The following is a 5,586-nucleotide window of genomic DNA, read 5'->3' on the forward strand; positions in this document are numbered from 1 at the left end:
GCTATCATACTGTGAAAGAAAAAGTGCTGCACCGGCACAAATGTCAAGATATAATTCACACTTTTTAATAACCTCAAAACATTATTTGTCTGAATGCAAGCTGATTGGAGCGTTTTCCAACCAGAGATAAATAAGTGAATGATTTGTCACCACAGATTAGTCTCAAAGACACTTAATACTCACTAAGCCTAATGTAGTTGTGTTGCTATGGAAATGAGACGCACAAAGCAGCTAGAACAACATTTAAAATTTATCACAGAGTATATTTTGGCTTTAAATAAATGGTTTCAAGTTGGTTTGAGTTTGTTTTTTATATGAGCTGTTTCAGGAGAGCAGAATGTGTCACATAGCAGCACGGAGCTCAGGGAGCACCAGTGGGTCAAATGCTTCGCTTCACATCAAGTGGATGTGAGCCTGGAGTCAGTGTTACCCTTCAGTTCAAGCATCAGATGCAAGACATGACGGACCTTCATGAACCCACAAACCAATTATCCGGCGTTGTCACATACCCAAACACGCACACAAACGCATAGCAAGGTTTAACCAGTGCAAATGAGAAGATAAATGCACTAACCCCTCCCCCAATGTCAATGTAAAATCTCCCCGATTCAAGTTAATCACATGGTGTTCAATATAATCTTCTGATTTAAAGGCCCAGCGTGCCATCTGGAAAAGCTTGGCAGTGTCTATGGATGGCTGCAGAGTGTGAATGGGTTCGAAAAATGTGCAACAAAAGTGTGCAAAAAATGCAGATGACACAGTTTTATATGCACAACCCCCAGTGGGTGTTTTGCTATTCTTGGTTTTACACATATGCAGACCCCCCATCCTAAGCCTGTTGGATAGAAGTGTATTAGCCATGGTCAAAAACACACACACGTACATGCCACTACAGGTCACTTGTCTCCACTGGCACAATGGAGGCAAGCCAAAAAATAAATTTGTCAATAGCACATGGCCAAACAAACTCTGTGTTTCATCTAAAAATCTATTAAACACTTAAACCAATATATTGTTCTAATTTTAAAAAACTGGAACAAGTACATTTAAAGTTAAGATAAATGATAATCGTTACAGTTTTGTACAATATTTTCCTTCCATGACCCTCAAGGATCCAATGACCTTTTTGTGTGTTTTTTTTTTTTTAAATGCATGCTACATTCATCCAAATTAAATAACATTCTTCCAGGTAATGTGTTTGGGAAGAGCTTAAATATTTTTATTGTTTGTCTTTCTTTAAAATAAGGGGCGCAATCTGCGTCCTTTTGATGACATCTCCCACTGTAAATGCAATTGTTATACTTTAAAATCTAACAATTTGCATGCAGTAGATGAGAAAATAAATACCCATTTTTGACACCACCAGTCAGATAATAAACCCCAATCTCCATAAATGTTAGGGCTACTTTTTGTGTTTTTTATAATAAAAAAGAGACTTGAAGTGCTAAAACTGGTACGACGAAAATTTCCAAAAATTTGCAGGATTATTGGAAATGCATGAATTTATAAGAAATAATGTACATAATTTAAGTATCAGAAAATATATCTGTTGAGTTGTTCTGTGTCAATAATCTAAAGAATACTTTTTTGTGTCCATAAAGGTGCAACAATTTATATTTGTACTTCCAGGCTTGGGTAATATGTATAGTGATAATATGAAAAGTAAAACTTTGATACTTTGCTAGCATTTAATACTCTACAAGGGCATAAAGAGGTTTGAACTATTGTCATATAAAGGTTGGTTGAAGATTGGGACCAATTGCCCTGTCTTGCCTTGCTGTTTAGCTGCCACTCATACTCAGCCTTTCTATTTCAGTCTCTCCGGTCCTGTTTAGCAAAGTTAACATGGCAGCCTTTTTATTACAGCCCTACAGTGTAATTAGCTGTCAACACTCAGCGGCTAGGTTTTGTTGTTGCAAAAGAAAGCCCGAACCAAACACAAGGACAATCTGAGCAACAATGGTGCAAGAAAGCAAAGAGAAGCATGACTAATAACATTTTGACTGCCAAACGATTAATCTTTTTAAATATGGAGACATTTCTTATTAAGTATCACTTTTTAAGAAATTGTTCAGTACTGAATTAAAGACTAAGTTGGTGTTTGAAAGTTATTGTTCTAGCAATGTGAGCTACATGTAGCTTAATTAACATATTCTTTGTTTTTGCATTTTCCTGTGATTTAATGAATATCACAGAATCTATATATAAATGATGTGTCCAGCTTCAAAAGGACAGCTTAGGATTTATGAAGAGAGATTCTGTGAAGAAGTTACCAGCAGTTGATTTCTTACCTTCAGCAGAAAACTCTTATCTTTATTTAATACATATCAACATTGGTACCAAAGACTAAAGTTAAAACCTAGTTTCAGAGTTAGGTACTTCTTGTTACAATGTTTTTGCTGGGAAAATCTGGGTCCTGGCTTTCCCGTGGATGTTATACTTCGATATCTATGCCTAGACATTTTTGAAGACCAATCACTCTCCTCACATGGCAACAACTTCACATAGAGGGAGTAAGCTGGACAGCCCCGGGCCCCATGAAAACTACTTATAAAAGACTTAAAGACTATGACAAAGCTGGGAATTTTTATAGTGCTTCCAAACTACCCAGATATCAATCTGATGGGATGTGATGGCATCGGTGGAACAAACGCCCAGAAAAACAAAAGCAAAGCAGGAAAGTGATAAGTGCTGAGGGGATTTTCTTTTATGGTCCAGTTAAGAAACAACACAGGAAAGTCTAAGTTGTTCTCTGTTGATCTCCTGAGTGATCTGAATGAGTTTGGTATAAAAAGAATTAGGGCTGAAACGATTCCTCGAATGATTCGAGTACCTCGATTACTAAAATTCCTCGAGGAAAATTTACCTGCCTCGAAGCTTCGTTAATTTATGTTTTATTAGTTAGAGCACCGTGTTCCGGCCGGGACTTCATTTGCGTTGCGCGGAGCTCTCACTTCCGCCTCTGAGTTGTTGACAAAAGCTAAGTCTCAGCGGCATAAAGTCCAATCTTCAAGATTGGCCCGTGGGGATTTTATTGATTGATGATAATGCCCGACTTTTTATCGTTTTTGGGGAACCAATAAGCATCCTTAAAATGACTGGGGGAATGCCTGGAGTACGGCAGCATTTCTCCTCCGGGGCTGCTGGTTGAAAGCGAACGGCGGGAAGAGCGCTGAGGTGAGCGGATAGCCTGAACAGGGCGGGCGGCTGAGTAGCTGATGCTTACCGTGTAAATGTAGCTTTACCGACGAACCGCACAATAAATTTCATATCCCGGTCTGAAGAAACGGGTGGCGGAGCGCATCGTACATGGCTGGTAGATGAGTTTCTGAGTGTGACCAGTGAAGGTGTCGTAAATATCCCGTATTGCTTCCCCCCGTGTTCATCCCCCGGTCTAACGGTTCGTCAGTCCGCTGGTCTATTTCCTCCCCTCCACCCCATGTTCGTTCATTCGCCCTCTCCTCCCACTCCAGGCGGCATTTCCCGTATTTTCAAACCCAAAGCGTGACAGGTTAGGTGGCAAGGTGAGTTTAATTAATCTATTAAACTCACTGAAGATGAATACATGAACTAAAAGCTGGATTGTAGACATTTTTTATAAGCATATTTGTGAGCCTGCCTCTTTGTTATTAAATTCAATATAATTTCAGATTTTTCTATAACTTTTCTTCTGGTTAACTTAGAAAGTGAGCTATTATTGTTACAGGTTAGTTTTCTAAACTACAAAAAAGCAACTGTTAGGGATGCTCAAATATGAAAAATTGGACTGATATTGATATCTGATAGTAACATCGGTATTATGCCAGATTTACCAATATTTCATTTTATAATTTTTTTTATCCGATTACTCGATTAATCGTAAGAATAATCGATAGATTACTCGATTACTAAAATATTCGTTTACAACAGCCCTAAAAAGAATAAACCAACTGTATTTTATGCTTGATAGAAATAATTACATATCAGGTCATTTTAAAGCAATTCACCCAAAGCCAACTACATGTGTTCCCTGCTCGTTCAGGTTGTTGCTACATGAAGTGCAGGTATGCTGGCAGGTTTTTGTTCACAAAGATAATTCTGTCTCTAGAGGTCTGACCCGACACCGACAACGCTCTGACCTGGCACACATCTCTGAGAGGGATTAACCAGACTACCTCCAATAAACAGCGCACCTGTGGTGTCCATGTTCAAGTTTATCAACTACTTGAATAGAAATATCACTGTGTTCAGATCTATGTGCTGTGAGAAGATTTCAGTTCAGACTGCAAAACTGAATTTTGTTGAGTTAAAATGCCCTATAAAAGCAAGTTATCTACTGAATTACAGAAACACACCATAAAAAATAATACTAGATTTTTAATTGATTCCATTTTAACATAAATAGAATAAGTAGTGCACAGAACAACCAAACATGACCGTAGAGGGAAAGCTCATTAAAATAAACACACAGGCCTATAAGGTCCTGAACATATGGCAGCTTCTGCTTTGAGATGAATCTAAGGGCCTTTGAATTTCCTACACTGAAGCAGTTAACCTGAATAAAACAAGGTTCATCTACAGTTCAAGGCATTTCAAACTGAGCTGGTTCTACCTCATTCATATTGCAAGTGTCATTTTAACAGGCCGTCAACTTCGAGGCCTAGCTCTTTTCTAATTTTGTTTCGTTTAGAGAAGGAAAACAATCATCCAAAAAGTGGGGAACCTGTTTGGGTCTGTTGGTGCCAGGACCCAGATGAACCTCAGAAATCCAAAAGCTGCTTAAAAAAAGCAGAGAATTATATACGCAGAGCAAATTTTGTAACGACATCCTTGTAAACTTTGGGAAACAGAAAATAAAATCTGGTTCTTATTCTGGTTACAAATTCTTAAATATAAAGACTTCCAAACATTTTTTTTTAGCAAAATCGTAGCATCTTCTTTTTGTTCATTTAATTATTAAATGTGGAAAACAATCTTCTTGTTAAGATTTAGCACTTGATGCCTATAAGACCCTGGCCTTTTGTAAGATATAAGGTGTTGCCAGTATAAACAATAAAAAAACAAGGATTTCAATGAAAATACAAGTATAATCCCTGATGTGTGTAAATCTGATTTATCCAGTAAGAAGAAATATAATAATGGCCAAATGTAGTAGCTGTATTACATTAGTAATGCCTTCTCACTAACATATTACCAATCACAGCAAAGTAAGAAACACAAAGCAGTAGTAAAACTGATGTCACAGTCGCACTGGACACTGAAATACAGCCCTTTAGGTTATTGGCAGACTGCTTGAATCAGAACATCCACAAGCGTTTGGCTGCTATCGAATTGTCACATTGTTGTTAGTTTAGTAAAAAAAAAAAAAAAAATTATTTTGTTAGAGCCTCAGAGAACGGACAGTGACACAAAGAAAAGAAAGGGAATGTGACAAAGGAGTCAGTCTAGATAAAAGAGGAAACAAACAAGTAAACAAAAAGTACACATCAGCAAGAAGCGTGAAATGAACAAGACAAAGAAACACTCGAGAGCATTCCAGAGATATGAATATTCACTGCGACAGATGAAATATGAATGGTCAGAAAGTAAGAGGAAGAAACACTAAGA

The sequence above is a fragment of the Poecilia mexicana genome, unplaced genomic scaffold (genome assembly GCF_051168715.1).
Source record: "Poecilia mexicana isolate PSO_F unplaced genomic scaffold, ASM5116871v1 scaffold_12, whole genome shotgun sequence".
NCBI lineage: Eukaryota > Metazoa > Chordata > Actinopteri > Cyprinodontiformes > Poeciliidae > Poecilia > Poecilia mexicana.